At 39.7% G+C, this 19,755-nt stretch overlaps 1 long non-coding RNA gene across 1 annotated transcript in view; it reads left to right on the forward strand.

Annotated features, from left to right (window-relative positions):
- The window catches only part of LOC115604119, a 135,941-nt gene that overhangs the window by 98,248 nt on the left and 17,938 nt on the right, over positions 1-19,755 (forward strand). The gene's annotated exons all lie outside the window — the stretch shown is intronic.

Raw genomic sequence — 19,755 nt, forward strand, 5'->3', positions numbered from 1 at the left:
TTTGGGCCTATTTAGAACTTTATGTATTGGTAATTTACTCAAGAAGCTGAGCCATTTAAAATCTTTTGTCTTTCATCATTATGGGTCTTTGAAGCCAGAAGTCTTCACAGCACTATGTTGAGAATGTCAGAAGGAATCTGTCCTTTAGTCCTTCTCCTGGATAAATAGCTATGCCGTTCAGGAAAATGCAATCTGAAATTTGGCTAGAGAAATGAAAAAGTAAACAAGTAGGAGCTTTCTTTTTAAGGAGGAATGGTACTTGGAACTCTTAAGGACCCGCAACAAGAAAGAGGAATAAGGCTAATATTACAAAGTGGTAAGATTTGCCTGAGCATTCAATTAAAAAAAACCTCAAACTGATAATATATGTAATCCTAACACATCAAGAAGAACAAATACTCTGGCCTTAGTTGTAGCTGGGCTAGGTTCAGGAGTAGCCTCTAAACTTTGAACTAGAATGTCATTTATCAATACAAAGCACATGCAAATAAGATCATGTTTTTCTCTTAAGAAAAATTACCTGGTGCCTTATGGCTGTGAGGTACGTGTAGTTAGTCTTCCCACCTAACTATTTTAGGTAGAATGAGGCCAGTATTTCTAATGGGCAGAAACAGTTCTAGGCACTCTTGGAGTTTTGTCATCAAATTTTTATTCCTTTCAGAAGAAGGTAAGTGAAACATACAGTTTCCCCATATTAGGCAATGACTCTGAAGGAGAGAAATGAGGAAACAGTTCAGGAAGCTTCCGGTGACTGTGTGCCAGGAAAAGCATTTAATATTTTCTCTAAATTCAGGTTAAGAAGTTGGTGCACTGTAACATGAACAGGTTGGGAAAAATGAAGTGCATGCTGGGTTGAAAGTCAGGGATGCAGTGAGGGCACTGCCAAGTTACATTAATCAGGTAGAACGTACATTATTGGATGCATTTTATTCTTCTTTTTCTTCATCCCAGCCCAATGTTTGTTAGAGGCTGTGCAAAATTACCTAAGGAAGAAGTAGATTTAAAGCTCTCCAGTAGCAAAAAAGGTTTCTGGACCACGGCGAGAAATGCAGGGTGACATGATACTTTGATGAGTTCAGACCTGGTGCAACACCTTCAGTCTGGGGTCTTGTGAAAAACAAGGACAGTCGAACCCGATTGTGTCAGGGGAAATCTGTAAGCAAGACAACAGCAATGGGTACCTGTCACGGAATGTAACTGCAAGTAAAAAGAATATCTTTCTCTGCTATTTTCCCATATGTTGTGAATGTCTTTTACTGTCCTACGTATTTTCCTTCTCTTTACATTTGTACACAGGCCCAGGGCTGGCCAGACCGACAGGAAATTTCTTTTATTGAGTCATAGCCATGCTAACAGCAGATCGAAGAACAAACCTTGGCTTCTGCTTGGCGATACTAACAGAAGAAAACTTTGGATTTTTTTTCCAGGTCAAGTTAATTTCCAACAAGTTGATATGAATCCATTTGCACCTACTTCATAGGTATGCATTTCACTATTTGCATTTTTGAAGTATTGACAGTGATTTTTTTGCTACCGAATGATCTGTGAATGTACTTTGACATTCCATGAATGTGTCATAACTATTAGTCAATAAGAGGCTTGTGTTTAAGCCTGGTAATTGCTCAAATGCTAAAGGCCACAATTCTTTCTTTCGTAATTCAGGACTGATTGACTAGATAAATCATGTGGTACTGTTTCTACTCCAGGATTAGATGTCTTCCAGATCCACAGAGAGTTTTATCTATTAGCGCCTCAACATTTCTGCCACAAATAGTCATTAAGAAGTAATGGCATTGCTGGGGTAAAATATTATTTGCAAATTAAACTCTAGAGTTTTTTGGGAGTTTTAATTTACAGACAAACAGTTTCAGTAACTTTTAAAAGGCTGGAAGGGATAAAAAGCTAGAGTTATTGCTTCACCTTTAAGTGATTACATAGAAACCTGCAGTTCTATAGCTAAAGCCTGAACTTTATCTGTCTAACGGGGTGCATGCATGTGAATGCCTACACAGCCATCAGTTGTGACACCATTGCAGAGACAAAATAATCCAGGGACAGCTAGGTATCTGGAAAAAAAGACTCTTAAAGATGAGGCTTTAGTACCAATGACAGAAGGATGTCAATGGATTGCAAGTAGTCCCACAAGACTTGTCAGACATGCCACATTAGAATTAAAATTTAGTGAATGAGGATAAAATTTTAATGTAGCTTCAGTGCCCTGACCTAGATAAAATTGTTGATTTTCGATTTATAACTGTGTATAACTGGGTACAAAACTTTAATCTGCGTTAAAGAAAGAAATTTTTCTATTTCTGTGAAAATAAGGGTTTTCTTTAAATACTGAGAATCTTCAACCAAACTCTTGTAATGTGACATACTAGCATCAAAGCTTTTCTACCTCAGCACTGAGTTCAAGATTTCACATATCCTCTGGACTCTGCCCATGCAAAACTTGGTTGTTTGCTCTCTCTCTGGACAAAACTGGTTACTAATATATATGGACTCAGATGTATAACAACTACTATGGGTTTTGATCTTAAATCTGATTCTTTTAAGAAGACTCAAATTTTCTTCAAGCTCTTGCTTTTCTTCTGTTATAGCCTGTTCTCTCCTACCATATCACCTTGACAGGAGGTCCAGTTATATACAGATGTCCCCTGACCTCGTTAACAGTCTTCTAATTTCACACCGAACATCATATGTGTTTTGCAAAATCCTGCATCCCTCTTCAATTAAATGGATTATTTTTAAGCATGTATTTGTCTTACCCTAGATTGAGAATTAAGTTGGTCTCATTTACACTGCAAATTAGAGCCTCCTCTGGTTTGTGAATACCACCAGATTTTGGTGGCATGGCCAATAATGACTATTTTTTCTTTTTGCTAATTAAAAGCGAGAAAGTTAGATCTCACATCACTAGCAATTCACAAACGTCTAGTAGCAAGAAGGGATTTATAGTTCCACATTTGTAGGAAAATTGCAATTTAAAAGTGGCCATCAAGCCAAGGTTTTTACAAAATCAGTCAAGTTGCATTTCAAAAAAAATACCTTATCTATTACTTACTTACATAATGTCTTTGAATTGTGGACATTTCTTGACAGCTTCTTAAGCTACAAGATATAATTTCAGACAATTAGAGAGCAGGTCAAAGGAAAAAGATTGATTTTATGATGTTTTTTGGAAGGTTATACATCTATTTTTGCTCCATACTGGGACAAAGTCACAACCTTATAATTCTGTTATGTGAAAATGTTTGAATCAAAATGTCAGTTTTCAAACTGAGAAGGGAAGTGTTTTGATTTTGTTTTCTCTTCTTTGTTTTCCTTCTGAAATTGGCATGGACCCTCTTTTAAATGTCATTGAAATGAAAGCTTCTCTGCAAACCATTTTAGATTTACCAAAAAATAGTCTGATTTTAATCTACATAACTATTTCTCTGTTAAAAAAAACAGTAAATTCTCTAATCACTGTTTACAGTTTCTGATTTGTGATGAGTTTTTGGTTTTTTGTTCCTGAAGTTTGAAAAACTGAGTCCTCCATGCTTTGTAACGCAAACACACAATGAAATCATAGTCTTATTGCAGTCAGTGGCAAATCCATGCTTCATTGGATCACAAATTTCAGCAGTAGTGGTATCTATCTTAAAGGGCATTAAATCTTTGGTCCATTATTTGTACTTGATTGATGTCCTGAAATCATCCTGCAGATTATTTTACCTTACCTTCTTTTATAGCATAGCAGCTCAATAAGACCTTCTTTCTTTCTTAGTAATAAACTTCTTCCCAGTGTGCCAAGCTGAAACTTCCTGCTTTTTAAACTACCTCTGGGAAGAAACTCTACATAAGTTAAAATTTTGATTTATCCCTCCTTGCAGTATCATTACTGGAAGAAGGTTTCAGGTACTGTGCTTATGACTGAAGTGGAAAGGAGTGAGCATGACAAATAACAAAACTCAGGATCTGGAGCAATTCAGTTGCATAGAAAAGCAAGAAAAAAATAATACCCATATGCCAGCTCTGCCTTGCACGTCTGGCTTTGTCTGTCCTTTCTAGTTCCACTGATTGCAGAAAGTACACCTCTGAACATGTGGAGGTGGTACTCAATTGTTTCAAACTGAAGTTATGGGAAACCATTTGTTTTTATGTTTTAATTATGAAGACATGTAATTTTAAAGCTGTTTCTTTTGCTTATGTATTTCTGCGTGGTCATTGTTTTCCTAGCTTCAAAATGGTACCTTTAATTGGATGAAATTGTTACTCTGGCCAGATGTGCATGTGACATATTTTTATGTGTCAGTGGTACTCTAAAGATAAATAGATAAGTACCCAAGGTTGGGAAAATTCTCCTGGCTAGACTATTTTCAGTAGGCTTCAGTTTTTTCTTAGAAGACTGAGAAATATTTTGCATGTGTTCCTGTCCTTCCATCAGAAGTATTATTTTAAAGGTCTGGCATTGTCTTCCCAATAATTTCTTTACTTTGTTGCTCTTTACCTGCATGCTATGGCCCTCCTTTGGCTGTACTGAAAAATAATCAACCTCTTTTCCCAATATCCAGCTCAAAATACTCAGAGAAACTACTGCTTAAATTTTTTTGTAGCTAAATTCTTCTTTTAACATGCAAGGATTAAGCTTTGTAAAGTCAAAATCAGAAAGAGGAGCAGGTTGGCACGTGTATTGTGACTGTGGATATGTCATGCCACTGATGAGCACATATAATATGTTTGAATCAGACCACCCCCTTTGCAACACTCAGAGAAAAGAGGCCAGTGTCTGAAAACCAGGGTTACCCACCCAACAGCACCACAGTTCATAAAGTGTGCCCAGCCTGCAGTGGTGGGCAGCAAACATATTGTGCTGAGGCTGTGTGACCCGTTTTTCATTGTAAGAAGCAGTAGTACTTTAAAGCTACCTCAGATTTGCTCATGATACAGCCCAAAACCTAATGACTGCAAAGTAGCCGTACCCCTAGTGACATTCTGGTCAGAAAGGTGGAAAAAATATGTGAAGAACTGCAATCCTAATGCCTACACAATATAGGTTAATAAACTACAGGTTAACACCTATCCTACGCAACTTTTTAGTGCTAATACCTGTACTAACACTTCTGTGGGGAGTAAATTATCGAGTCTTTATTCTGTTTTCATTTGGTCCTTACTGGAGCCTTTAAAGCTTTGCTTAACTTGAAGGGTGGGGCAAGGGCAGTCTCAGCTCTCCCTGTTTCCAACCAAGCACTTCTTTTTTTATCCATCAGTGCAAAAACTCAGCTTATTAGGAAGGTCTCCCTTGCAGCAGTGTCTGAATGTACAAATTTGCTCACAATCACAGCTGGAGTGGCTTATACTGGAGACAGGTCATGCTGGGATCTTTCACTTTGGCACCAATTAAATTCTATAAAAGCAGAGGAGGAAATACGAGTTTGCAGTTTAAAGTCAATAGAAGCTGCAGAGCACAGAGCAACTTGTCTTTTCGTATGCTGTTCTTTGTAGATACAATATTATTAAGAAGTCAAATTCATGCCTAGCCCTAGGGCTTAGTTGCCTATCTGTACTGTCAAATCTGTCCAACTAAGAGAAAACCATCTGAAAATAGGGCCTAAGAATATTTTGAAGAAAGTGTTGTTAGGATAAACTGTGGCAAGTCTTTAGAATGATGAAACTGGAACCTCTTAATATGTGATGTTTTAAAATACTAAAATGAGATGTACTCCATGGGCTTTTTAAACCTTGCTGCTTGAGGTAATTCAGAGAACATACTGGACCTCAATGACCCTTGGCATAATGACCCTTGGAACTTCCAAAAAATGATAGAAATATGATGATACAGAAATGCTAAAGAGCTGACGGTGAACTTGAATTCACTATTCTGGGCATACGCTTTCTTAAGGCTTTAGTAGCATGTCCTGAAACTTTCATTACAAAACATGACATTGTAATCAGTGTGGACTCAGAACAGCTAATCTGTTAAAATTTTTACTCAGTTAATAGATGCTGAAGTCTGGTTTATCATTTCACTTCCTTTTAGACACAAGCACAGATAAAATTTGCTTGCATTGACTGTGGTTTTGCTTGGAATTCTTAGGCTTATTCTAAATCTCAATAAAAGCTGAAAATTTAGTTGAAGCTCAAGATAAGAACCATATCAAGTCAGATCTAAAATAAATGCTTAAGGTTTTTTTCATGATGGACAATTTGCAGTATTGTACTGGATCATGCTAGTTACCGCTTAATTTTCTGCAGTGAAATGGAAAACTGTGGCTTTTTAAATAGTTTTGCTACCAAATTAGTGACTAGTTTCAGATCAAGGGAAGAAATTTGACTATTCATATGAATGTTTCACAGAAATTGGCCTTGTTTGCGTTTTACAGTTAGCAAATGTTGCTTCAAGCAAAAATACAGGCAGTGCCATACATAGTAGAGTGGCATTTTGGCTGGATTAGATTTTGGTTAGTTCAGACTTTTTCTGCGACAGAGTGTGAATGTGAAGTGTGAGCTCACATGTGTGATATTTACACCACCTGAAGTTAGAATTAGTGGATATTTGCTCTAGAAGTAGTTCCCAATGGAGAATTGACGGAACGGTATATGGCTCATTTGATCAATCACAGCTAGCCAATACAACTAAACAATAAATATTGAGCACTTCATAGAATAGCTTGTGATGCATCTGGAGATAATCTATCTCCAAGATAGTTGTGTTGTGTAATTGTTTTGCATAATTATCTGAGTAATGAACATATTTATAGAAACTATGGTCTTCTCTTACTGTATAATGAACATAAAAGTTACCAATTAATACAATAATCTATTGGGTTTGGTCAGTGAGTCATTTATTTTAAATTGCAGTGGAGGAAAAGAGTGCTAATTCCCTTTTAGAATTAAACTGCCATAGCAAATTCAGTGCACAAACACTTACATTTGAACCTCACATGCCCTGTTTTCCATTTTCTTTACCTTTAATTTTCCATGGAGGAGTTTCAGGCAAATGGGCAGTTGCGCTTTATGGCTAAATAGCAGTATGATCTCTGCAGTAATGTCAGCTTTATAGAGGCATGTGCTCAGCAGAGGTCCAGACTTTGTGCTTCGTCTCTCCTTTGTGTGAGGATTTTGATTTTGCAGTAATTGTTTTGGAATTAGATTGTGCTGCGGAATGAGTCATCTCCACAGACCATAGACCATGGGCATCTTCACAGTTTCTTTTCTCAAATAATAGCCTCACTGTTTGCCTTTTTTAGCTTGTACTGATCATTGCTGTGGGGTGACAAGAGGTAAAGTAGCTGTGTGGTGCTGCTGCTGTGGTACCCTGGAGAAGCAGAGGAGGAGAGAAAGCTAGAAGGCCTTGTGCTCAGACATATACCAAGGTCTCCCCAAAGCTCTGCTCAGTTCAGTTTACTGGATTGAAATTGAAGTCAACGGAAACTCAGCTAAGTGAAAATAAACACAGGAAAAAGCTGCAGGGTGGACTTTGAAAAAGCCTTCGAAGTTTAGACTAAAATCTTTCTCTGCCATGTATAAAAATGAATGTACAAGAAGTATGAAGAAAAGTAGCTGGGCAACTGTTCTGGTTTTGCATAGCTGAAAATACATGCTGTCTATCTAATTCTCCAATTTACTAGTAGCAGGGAGACTTCCCTGCTGTGGTTCAGCTTACGTGGATCCATTTTCTGGCATTACGAAGCCTGCTGATGCATGGTTTATACAGTTCACACCAGCCAACACCACTTGTTTCATTTGAAATAAACCAGCACTGTTCATCAGCCAGGAAGAGTAAAACCTGAATCACACATTCACAGGAACCTTTTCTGTGGCTCTTCAAGCTATGTGGCTCTTTAAACTTTTAAAAAAGAAGATGTGAACAGGCTGGGGAGGGTCCAGAGAAGAGCCATGAAGATGATCAGAGGACAGAGAAGCCTGCCGTATGAGGAAAGGCTGAGAGAGCTAGGCTTTTTCAGCCTCGAGAAAAGGAGGCACAGGGGTGACCTTATTGCCAGGTTCCAGTATTTAAAGGGCAGCTACAAAGAAGGTTGTAAATCCAGCCAGGCTGGAGTTGTGCCCACTCCCTCCCACCTTCATGGTCTCTCCTTTCCTTTGTGTAACATGGAATGGAAGACCCTTCCTGCCTCTCACAAGCTGCCTGGGGCTGACATCCGTTTGGTATTCATTGCTTCCACCTGCAGAAGCTCCTAGCACTGCGGTGGCTGGTGGCTCACTGAAATCTTCATCATGGAGTGCAAGGAGCAAGATACATCCTGCCTTGGGTCAGGATGATGGGAGATGGGAGGACATCTCTGCCTTCCCCCTTGCTCTATGCCAGGGGTTGTACCTGCCTGGCACAAAAGTGACTGATGCTGAAAGAAGGTAGCACCCTCTGGCAGCTACCTCCTGCACGAAACATGCAGTGCTGCTGTTTCACGAGCACAGTGCTGGGATTTGTCACCTAACAATGTCACTGAGGTCCCCTATTGCTCTGCAGCACAGTGGTACACCACCTTGCACTGCAAAGTCACCACACGACTCCAGTCACCCAGTCAGCCAGCTAACAGCTGGATATTACACTTACCTAGAGGTTTGGCATGTTTGTTGGTAACTGTTTCCTGGCTTAGTTAAAAAAATAAGAAAAGGCAATATTCTGGCACTGTTTATGCTGAAGCAGTAAATAAAACCATTTTTTTCCAGTAATACAAATAACTAAATTACTGTTGCCACATATTTATTTAGTGTTCTTTATACTCTCTGAACCACTAAGTTTTTCCAGAAGAAAAGGTTTTAACAGAGAAGGTAATCTAAGCACCAAAAGAAATAATTACGTTCTTCTGTGCTACTGTTAAGCTAAGCAGGTTTTAATTGTGTTTGGTTCTTTTAAATTTGCAATGTATGGAGAGTATTGATTCCCTCTTTTTGTAGGTATATATTTGTATGTGGGTATTGTTATGCTTACCCAGTAGAAGTTTAGTTGCTAAACAAGCTAAATCATGGAAGTTTAATACATTTACAATTTAATTCAGTTAATATGCACACAGAGTCCCTTGCGCTTTGATCCCTGCTGGTATCATCCATTTCTAATAGCAGGACAGTTGACTGAGCTATTGATGAATGATGGGCATAGTGGGACATATGAGGATTTATATATATAAAAATCCCTACTCTAGTTGCTGGCTCAGTTCTTAACAGGGTTGTTATACACCTCGGAAACTGAATACAATTTTGAACCAATGGAGGCCTGTTGATGCTTGAGCCTCAGAAAAAAGTTGAGGAAGCACAACTACCAGAATGGAAATCAAGAAAGTAAAGTATCAAAAACTTTTCTAGTGCATATTTCAGAGGAAAAAAATTTTAGTATCCAGAGATGTGAAGGAGAAACGCTGAAGGAAAGGAGACATAGCCATTGTAATGCCTATCTAAAAACATCTAGCATTCACATAATGTAACGATGGAACTATACTGAAGTACACTATCCTCTGTAATAATGCTTTGGACATTGCTCCAAGGTACTGAGGAAAACATGGAAAATTATTGGATCGACTGGAAACCAGTTTTCTGGTCTTTCTACTGAAAATGGAGGGCTCCCTGTGAGCAACCACACCTCCACACCCAGGTATCTCATTTCTGAGAGGGCTTCAGACCCCAGATGAGGGAGGAAGGCAGATGGGCTTTTCCAGAGCTGCTTCTAAGGACATCTCAGAGAAAACTTGTTATATGAGGCAGAAGATAAACTAACATGTTTGAATTGCAGCTTTGTGTTGTGGATTCTGAGGAGTATCCTATATGGCTGTGTGATGACTCTATAGCTCTTTTCAGAGGGAGGTGGTGCCTCTGGAAATGCTACGTTGACCATTAAAGGCTGGTGGTTACTGAAAGGGCTGAGAGGCTTTGACAAAAGTGTCTTTCTTCAAGTTTCAGAGAACTGGCATTGAATTCTCAAAGATGACAGCTCCCTTCTTCTTCCCCTGAGGAAGACAAATCATGTGCTTGACCCTTCCCCTCCTTGCAAAAAGTACACAGAAAAATAATTGGATTGACAGTGTGATATTCCTTCTTTCCTGTGCTGATAGGATAATGGGAAACCTTCAGAAGCATTCTGATAACATTCAGTAAAGCTAATTTAATAGTCATTGAATTCTTGAAAGTTCTCATTAGGATGCTAAAAGCGAGCATCTGTGTAATATGGGCACGATCAGCTTTACAGTGGAGCATGGGGAACTGATGTTGAAGCTGCCTGTTCTTCATACAAGCAAGACCGTGTTTATTTCATTTCTTACTGACTTAATGCAAATATATTTGGAAGGGTTGTGCTGGGGGAAAGAAGAGGGAGAGATGAAAAATATTCACATTGTTTTCTTTGCCAGAAATCTAACAGTGTATGTGCAGCTGTATATCTTTTCAGTCATATACTAGGCCTGATCAAAATGTATTGTACTCCCTCTAGCTTAAATTCAGCTGCTTTATGTTGTGCTGCTGGTATTGTTCCAGTTCATCATATGCTTAGATGACTCATAGTGCATGCATTGTGGTAGTTAACATAATATGTTTTCCTCTTTTTAAATTAGTCTGCAGTGTATGATGTGAAGTACAATTCACAATTAGCATTTCAGCACTATTAAATCCAGCTTGAAGTGTTTTGATGGAAACAGCAATCTGTTTTATTCTTCAGATTTCTCTAAACAAAGCAAGTGCATCAATAGCTAATGGTGTATATTATACGGTATTAACTGGTGTCTTTCAAATACAATAATATTTAAGAATTACTCTTTCATAAGCCACTAGCAGTCAGAGAACCCAGTCTCACCTCTTCCAACAATATTGAATTATAGTGGGTTTGATTTGCTTTTGGTTTATCCCCATCACTTATGTCTGGAGAGGCTTTGTCATAAGCTACAACAATCAGGCAACAGAAAACTAAGTGGACTGACTGATGTGGGGCCGGATTGTTTTTGTAAGTGAGACAGTCAGAGTGGTTGTCATGTCCAGTCTGTTTGTGAAGCCCTTCCATGTCTGGCATTTAAAGTGATGATCTCTGACAAGGCCTTAGGAACAGAAGAAACCTCAGCTGCAAATGCTGAAGAGAAAGCTAATAGCACATGTACACATTTTAAATGAATGCAAACTGTGTTGAAAAAAGAGGCCTGGCTCTGAAAAATGCTACAAGTAGAAGGAATGGAGGAGGCACATGGGATGGAAAAACAAAAGAAAAATGATGTAGAGGAAGGGTCAAGTGAAACAGGGAGAAAGTGGAAAGAGCTATAATCTGACTGACCATCCCTCAAAAGCAACATGAAAGTTAGATGGAGGGAATACTGGGGAGTCATCGAGTGAGGTACAGAGGTTAGCAGGACATTGCTCTCTTTCAACACCACCGTGTACAGTGATGTTAATGTGGCAATGTGTCTGAACAGTAATGCTGGCAGGGCTGATGGATGATCACACATCCCATATAGAATCATAGAATCATAGAATTGTTAGGAACTTAAGATCATATAGTTCCAACCCCCCTAGGAAGTCCCTCTCCCATCTGAGATGGAGATAAACAGTAGGTGTGATGTCTTGTGGAAATTTTGGACTAACCAAGCTTATGCTGATCTTCTAGAAGAATTTGAAAAGTATTAAATCCTAGTATATCTTTTTGTCACCTGCTGAACAAAAGTACGAGGCATAACAGGCAGACTGCAGCCTATTCAGTAGAGCTGTGTCTGCCACCTGGACTGGGGGTTCTTTGCTCCAAACCAAGCTCTCTCTACCTATGACATTTCTTATGGTTTCAATCAAACAATTCAATCAAACAGTGCTTAAAACTGTGCTGATGGAGTTTCCGTCACTCTCCAGAAACTATCCTACTAGCTTAACCAATACCAAAAACTTCTCACAGCCCTTTGCGGCAATCTAAACTCTCAGTATTTCATCTGATTCATAGAGAACATGTTTTATTTTGTGCCTTGCAAGCATTCTTCGCCAGATAAAACAGTTCTACTCCTTTCAATTTTTATTCATAGATCAATTCTCTGATTTTACTCGGCATTCTCCTCTGAGTTCTCTTTTGCAATTCTACATCTTTATGGAAAGGTGATACCCAACACCTGACACGTAAGACTTGCTGAGGCTCCATGGCTGGTGAAAAAAGTGGGAAAGAGGATTATTTCGTACTCTTAGAGATTATATTCCTGTTTGTATATCCCAGTTTAATGAGCATGAATTCCCACAGCAGTAGGCCATTGCTGAGTCATTTTTTGTTTGCATCCCCCACATCTTTTCCAGCATGGCTGCTGCCATGCTTATTTGTTTCCCATATTGTATCTGTGTACACTAATCTAGAGCTAGAATTTACACTTATTGAACTGCATTTTTCCAGACCATTTCTCCAGTTTGTCAAAAACATCTTGCGTTTTAATATCTACCAGTGTTTGCAGTCCTACACATCCTGCTGTCATCTAAAAGAGCATGACCTCAGTTACAACGCTTGGATTATAAAGAAAATGTTGAATATACAGGGCCCCAGTAGTACTGACCAGTGAGGAAACCTACTTGGAATCTAATTCACTTGCTCTGATATCTCTCTGAACCAGACAACCAGTGAATAGAGCAAACCAAAGTGGAGAGAGAGAAGATTTACTTTTTATCCTAGCTGAACCAATAATGTAATTGCATGCAAAGAACATTGTAAGAAAGGGAGGGAGAAAAGAAGAAAGTTGAAATTATTGTCTAAGTGGTAGGATATAGTATAGCTTTCCAGTAGTTTTAGCAGCAAAAAGATCTTGTGACTCCATCCTGTCTTTTCTTAACTTGCTTTTAATTTTGTTCTTGCAATTCCTTTTGACCGTAATGTTCCATGATTCCTATAAAGCAGTTCAGTCAGAAGGATTTGGCAGATTTACGGATTCTATAACAAAATCTGTTTCCTTGCTCTAACTTTAAACTAATAATTGATAAGCCCTGAATATTCTTCAGATCTTCAAATCTTCAGTCTTCCGATCTTCAAATCATGGAATCATAGGTTTGTGTTGGAAGGGACCTTAAAGATCATCTAGTTCCAACTGCCCTGCCAAGGGCAGGGACACCTTCAGGACTAGATCAGGTTGCTCAAAGTCCCAAACAGCGTGGCCTTGGACACTTCCAGGGATGGGACAGCCACGGCTTCTCTGAATAACCTGTTCCAGTGCCTCATCACCCTCACAGTAAATAACTTCTTCCTAATATATAATCTAAACCTGCGCTCTTTTTATTTAAAGCCATTCCCGCTTGTCCTATCCCTACATGCCCTTTTAAAAAGTCCCTCTCCAGCTTGCCTGTAGGTCCCTTTTAGGCACTGGAAGCTGCTCTAAGGCCTCCCCTGAGCCTTCTCTTCTCGAGGCTGAACAAGCCCAACCCTCTCAGCCTGTCTGCATAGGAGAGGTGCACCAGCCCTCTGACCATTTTCATGGCCCTCCTCTGCGCTCACTGCAACAGGTCCACATCCCTCTTGTGTTGATGGCCCCAGAGCTGAATGAAGTGCTCCGGGTGGGGGGTTCACAAGAGTGGAGTGAGACAAGAGGGGGAGAATCACCTCCCTCAACCTGCTGGTCAGACTCCTTTTGATGATGCCCAGGACAAGGTTGGCTTTCTAGGCAGTGAGTGCTCATTGTTGGGTCATGATTGAGCATTTTGTCAACCAATACCCCCAAGACCTTCTCCTCAGGGCTTGTTTCAATGCAGTCTCTGCCCAGCCTGTATTTGTGCTTGGGATTGCCCCAACCCATGTGCAGGACTTTGCACTTGGCCTTGTTGAACTTCATGAGGTTCTCAGTGGCCCACTTCTCAGTCATGTCAAGGCTCCTCTGGATGGCATCCTTTCCCTTTGATGTGTTGACAGCACCACACAGCTCGGCAAACTTGCTGAGAGTGCACTCAATCCCACTATCCGTGTAGCCAACAAAGATGTTAAATAGCACGGCTCCCAATACTGACCCCTGATGAACACCACTCATCACTGGTCTCCACTTCGATATTGAGCTGTTGACCACAACTCTTAGTGCAACCATCCAGCCAATTCCTTATCCGCTGTGTGGTCTGTGATCATGAATGTCTTTCTTTGCATATTAGCAACTTGCATTTCTGCAAAGTATTTTTTTTTACATCCTGCAACCAGGTAAATGAAATAAGAGGGCTCATTTCATTTATGAGATTTACTTGGAGCCAGAATCCAGTAAAAAGACAACATGAGACATGAATTACCACAATTAGTGTGACAATTAAACCCCTATAATGACTCAAACATCAAAAAGCAAAAGTATCAAAAGCAGCTACCACAGCCTCAAAGTAGAGAAAAGATCAAATTGCTCAGAAAGCAGATAATAAATTAAAATTGATGTCATTGCCTGGAAGAGCTGGGTGGTATACTAAGTGGTATATGAATAAAGAGTGAATGTTCTTTATCTGCATTGTGTGCAATGTCTTTTGCACACAATGCACACAATTTATCTGTGATCCATGCAACAGATCAAAATATACTGCAGTTCAGAATATCTCTGAGGTATACAGGCTCCCTAACTCTTCCCTACTTGATTTTGCTTTAGATCCAACCCCTTCAGAGGATTCTTATAGTTTGTTTATTTAATGTATTATGTATGCTTTTCTTTTAATGGATAAAACCTGTGCCTAGCTCCCTGTGAACTGAGGAAGCTTCAAGGATCTAAGGAAAGAATTTGTCCTTTCTGTTCCATGATTGTACAGTCTGATACAATGACAGGCATATAAAAATTCTCAGTTTAAAAATAATTGTTTGTTATTAGTAGTAAATAGTATCAATTTACTAATTAGGATGAGGCAGTTCTGTGTCTTAAAAAATAGAAATATGTCAACAAATTTAAAAGCAAACAACCAGCAAATTTGTGATACTGTTCCAGTCATCTTCTTCTTCCATCCTTATTATTCTTCTGGTAATGTCCCTTGAAGATTTTCTTTCTTGTCCCTCTCATGCAGAGTCAGATAGTCTTTTGGGTAGGATCTCTCTAAAGTACTCTCAGCCTTCAAAAAGTCAGGTGCTTTAGTCCATGCTAATGATTTGGCCTTCAATATCAATGCAGAGAGAGTGGCACCTCTGCAGGGCAATATAAAGGCATATTAGATTAATGAATTGCTACCTGGAGGTGTGTGTGGCTCCCCCATCCCCTTCTCCAGGTTAGGAGAGACTGAGTCTGTCCTCGCTGCATGCCTCTGATCTTCACCTCACCCTGCAAGCTGTTCACCTTTCTCTCTTCAGTATCTCTCAGCATTCATGCTTAGCTGATTCTGAGATCCAGAGCTTGAGGTCCAAAGCCTTTTCACTTTGAAAGGCTGTCAAATGATTGCATTATCCTCATGCTGAAAAACAGGGGCAGGAAACCCCAAAGAAATTATACTCCTCAGACTGAAAAATGATATACACGTATCTGATGATATATGCGTATATAGTAACAGCATAGTAACCAATATATACAAAGTAAAAATAGAAAGGCTAAAGTATAAAATGTGTTCCCTCAGCTCTGAGTCTGCATTTCATTTGGGGCATTAATTTTCCGGAATTATCTGAGCTGATACTTACACTGTCATTTTCAAAATGGCTTTGCTGTTACAGTAATTTCAGCAGAGAGACATTAGTCTGTCTCATAATCTGCATAGTCTGTATGTGTGAGTATTACAGAGCACATAGGTGAATATGAGAGCTATTAAATATTCTTTCTGATATAAATCAAATAAAAATTAAAACCTGAAGTGATTGTTTCTTTGCCTGAGCACTCCAGGTCTCAGGGGCTGAGTGCCTCTCGTTACCTTGTCTTGTGCTGGAACCTCATGTGGGAAAACTCTCTCACAGCCTAACATTCCTTTGCCTACTGACAAGTAGACATCAAACATGCTTCATATCTATCCTCCAAAGCAGCAAGGTTGTCAGGGTTTGTCTCACAGCTGGTAAAGAAAAACTTGCTCATAGCAAATCCTTTGGAGACAACTGTCCTGGGTTCAGCTATAGCAGTCATCTTTCTCCTTCTTAGTAGATGGTGCAGTGCTGTGGTTTTTAACTTTCAGCCTGGGAACAACGCTGATAACACCGATGTTTTTAGTTGTTGCTAAGTAATGTTTACTCTGGCCAAGGACTTTCTCAGCCTCATGCTTTGCCAGGGAGGAGGGGAAGCCGGGAGGAAGCAGAGACAGGACACCTGACCCAAACTGGCCAAAGGGGTATTCCATACCACAGCATGTCATGCCCAGTATATAAACCGGGGGGAGTTACCCGGAAGGCCCAGATCACTGCTCGGGTCGGGCTGGGTATCGGTCGGCGGGTGGTGAGCAATTGTATCCTCTCCCCTTGTTATTTCACTAATCATTATTATCATTGGTGGTAGCAGTAGTGGTTTTGTATTATACCTTAGTTGCAGGACTGCTCTTTTCTCAACCTGCGGGAGTTACATTCGTCCGATTCTCCTCCCCATCCCTCTGGGAGCAGGGGGAGGAAGAAGGCGGGGAGTGAGCGAGCGGCTGCGTGGTTCTGAGTTACCGGCTGGGCTCAAACCACGACAACAACCCATTTGCCCCCTTGGCTGCTGCAGAAACCCCAAGTCCATTCTCCTTGGTTTCCACATCTGTGATCTCCTTTATCATGATGTTAAATAGCAGATTGTCTGACAGCTCTGACTGCTCTAAGCAGTGTTTTATGACAGTCTGCGGCATGGCCATTTCCTTTGTTTCGCTGGATTGCAATTTTTAATATTGGGTGGGTAAGTGCACATAATACAGCGCATGATAAATAATCTAATTTTGAGATTTATCAGCTTCATCACTCATTTTTTGGACTTATTCTGTGTTTGGACTAATTCTGCATGTATGAATAAAGGCTAAGTGGATAGTCTTTATTTTTCAAGCCATTGCTTTCTTTAATCCCTTGCTGAAAGTGATTTTTTTTCCTTGTTTTGCTGTTGATAAAAAACTGAGCATGACCAGGGACTCTGCAGACTCTGCTTCCACTTCTTGATGACTTCTTAAGTGCACACATTGCCTTCCTCTTACTATATCTGCTACTCTTGATATTTACTGCTCTTCATTTTGTAATATTATCTCCTCATTGGGTTTTCACAGTAATCACAGAATCACAGAATGGTTGAGGCTGGAAGGGGCCACCGGAGGTCATCTAGTCCAACCTCCCTGCTCAAGCAGGGTCACCTAGAGCACATTGCTCAGGATTGTGTCCATACGGCTCTTGAATATCTCCAGGGAAGGAGACTCCACAACCTCTCTGGGCAACCTATTCCAATGCTCAGTCACCTTCACACTATAGAAATTCTTCTTCATATTCAGGTGGAACTTCCCGTCGTTTAGTTTACACCCATTGCCTCTTGTCCTCTTATCTGGCACCACAGAGATACCAGGTTAATCTGCATCCAGACAAGATGGCTGTTATAAAAAATACGTGTCCAAATTTTAATGTAGAATTATATAGTGTAATATTTATTATAAATTACTATAATAATAAATGAATATATACATACATTTAAAAATTAATCCTAATTTAATCACTTACTTGCTCCAAGATAATTAATTACTAAGAGATTTAAGTTGGGTTGCTCTTCCAATCTCTTCCCTCTCAAGATATGGCCAATAATTCTGATTACTGAGCAATTGTGACAGCACTGTTTAGTAAAGCAAATAATTACAATTACTATCAAAAACGTATCTAGAAAAGTATATAGAATATAGTTTAGTAAAGCAAATAATTACAATTACTATCAAAAACATATCTAGAAAAGCATATAGAATATAGTAATTTCTTTCAGACTGACTTACTTTCACTGCAGGATATTAACATAGCCTAAATTTGATAGTTTACTTTCCCTGTCTCCCTGTATAGTTAAAGACTAGAGATAGGCTCCTACAGAGCTTTATTCAGAACCTCATCTGGAGTCATCTTCTCCAAAACCATTGAGGGAACCCAACTACTACACAAGTAGTTCTTGAGTCTGGAGTTTACTGCTGGATGGTATATATACTGTGATTTTGCCTCCAGCATTAATTATCATTCATCTCGGTGTTGAAAAAGCTGACTGAGCTGTATTCTCTTTGCTCTTCTTTTTCCTGCATCTTACAAGATATTTGCCCTTCTTTCACCATCGTCCTCATTTCTTAAAGATATCTGCTTACAAGGCTTTCAGACATCAGCATCCCACTTAAAAATCCAGCAATGACATCCATAGAGGCCACCTGATTTAAAATTGTCTTACTTATCCAGGTGACCTCCCATAAGCTCCTTTTCAAGCCTGACCCCTTAGCCTAATGTTGCTAAGCAACATTATGATCTACCCAAGGACTACTTCTGTATGCATGTAAGCCCTGTCATAGGAGTTAGCAAAGTAATCTGCTGCATTTCTGGTGGGGAAGAAATGTCAGCACTAGCTGGCACCTGCTTTTAGGACAGGGAAAGAACAAAGTGAATGACAGAGAGAAGTGAAATGTTTCAACAGAGAGGGAAGACTTCTCTGAACTTCAATCAGGAGGCACTGCTAAAAGAAAAGGAGGAAGGAAGAGTATGAGAAAAGGCTGTAAGGGATGAAAGAAAGCTAGTATGAATGAATAGGAAAGCAAGCAGGCAGGATAAAGGGAACTCCATGAAGAAGCAGTTCTGTTGAGGGACCATGCCAAAAGCTAAAACCGGTGCAGCTTCAGCAATGGCATTTTAGTAAAAGGGGAGAGAAATCCAACCCAACATTAGCCAGGAGAGGGTCCATAGGTACATAAAGCCTTCACTGAATGGGTGCACCGCCAGTGAAAATGTGAAGAAGATTTGCGCTAATGTCTCATACATTCTCTCATAAAATCTGAACTTTTCACAAATCAGCACTGCCAATATAGCTAAGCTACTCACAACACTTGCATGTGGTGCCTGAACCTGTCAATAAGAGTGATTATTAATTTTGTGTGCAGAGGTCATGTAAAAAGTCACGTAGTTTCTCTGTGATTTAGTTCCCTATCTGTAAAGCTACCACCTCTGCTTCATTAAAGGTAAAGAGGCAATAAATTGACAAGCACAAAGCAGATGATTAAATGGCAACATCATGCTCAGTTCTGGATCAGAAAAAATGCACATAAAACAGTGAAGCACTTAACTGTTGTCTTTTATAATAAAAATATAAGCATCTTCCAAAACAAATTTGAAAAAGGAACAGGACAATCCAAAATATTAGTAAGAAATTAACAACACTCTTTGCTTTAGCCAGTCACAGGCTCTGCTCCCCTGTTTACCCTACATCTAGTAAGACTTTTTCTCGTTCTTTACTCTTGCTAATTGTCAGGATTTAAAGGACACTGAAGAGCACAGGATGGGTTCATTAGAATTGCAAAGTATCATTGCTTACCATTTGCAGCAGGGTACCATTCATCTCTGTTGCCACACCATACTGTGCGGTGGCACCAAAAACCAGACACTGCAATCCGGGGCTAGGGAATGCTAATCATCCTACATCAGACTGAAACCCATGCAGGATTCAAGGTTCACTGTAGTTGAGAACATCTGTTCATGGCCATAAATGACTCTGAAAAGTGAACTGGAGTGGGCTTTGTGTTTTTGACGTTGGCCTAGAAGACCAGGGTCAAATTTCTGGCCATTTCTTTTGACCCTTTGTGTCTACATAACCACCTTTTCTGTCCCCTTCTTTCAATGTGAAGGACAGAGCAACCTCTCCTCAGACCCTTTCAATACCAGGATACCACCCACAGTAAATCATGAACACAACCATCTCTTTCTTTGCTTAGCTGCTGATTGGT

This window comes from Strigops habroptila, chromosome 2 (assembly GCF_004027225.2).
Source record: "Strigops habroptila isolate Jane chromosome 2, bStrHab1.2.pri, whole genome shotgun sequence".
Lineage (NCBI taxonomy): Eukaryota > Metazoa > Chordata > Aves > Psittaciformes > Psittacidae > Strigops > Strigops habroptila.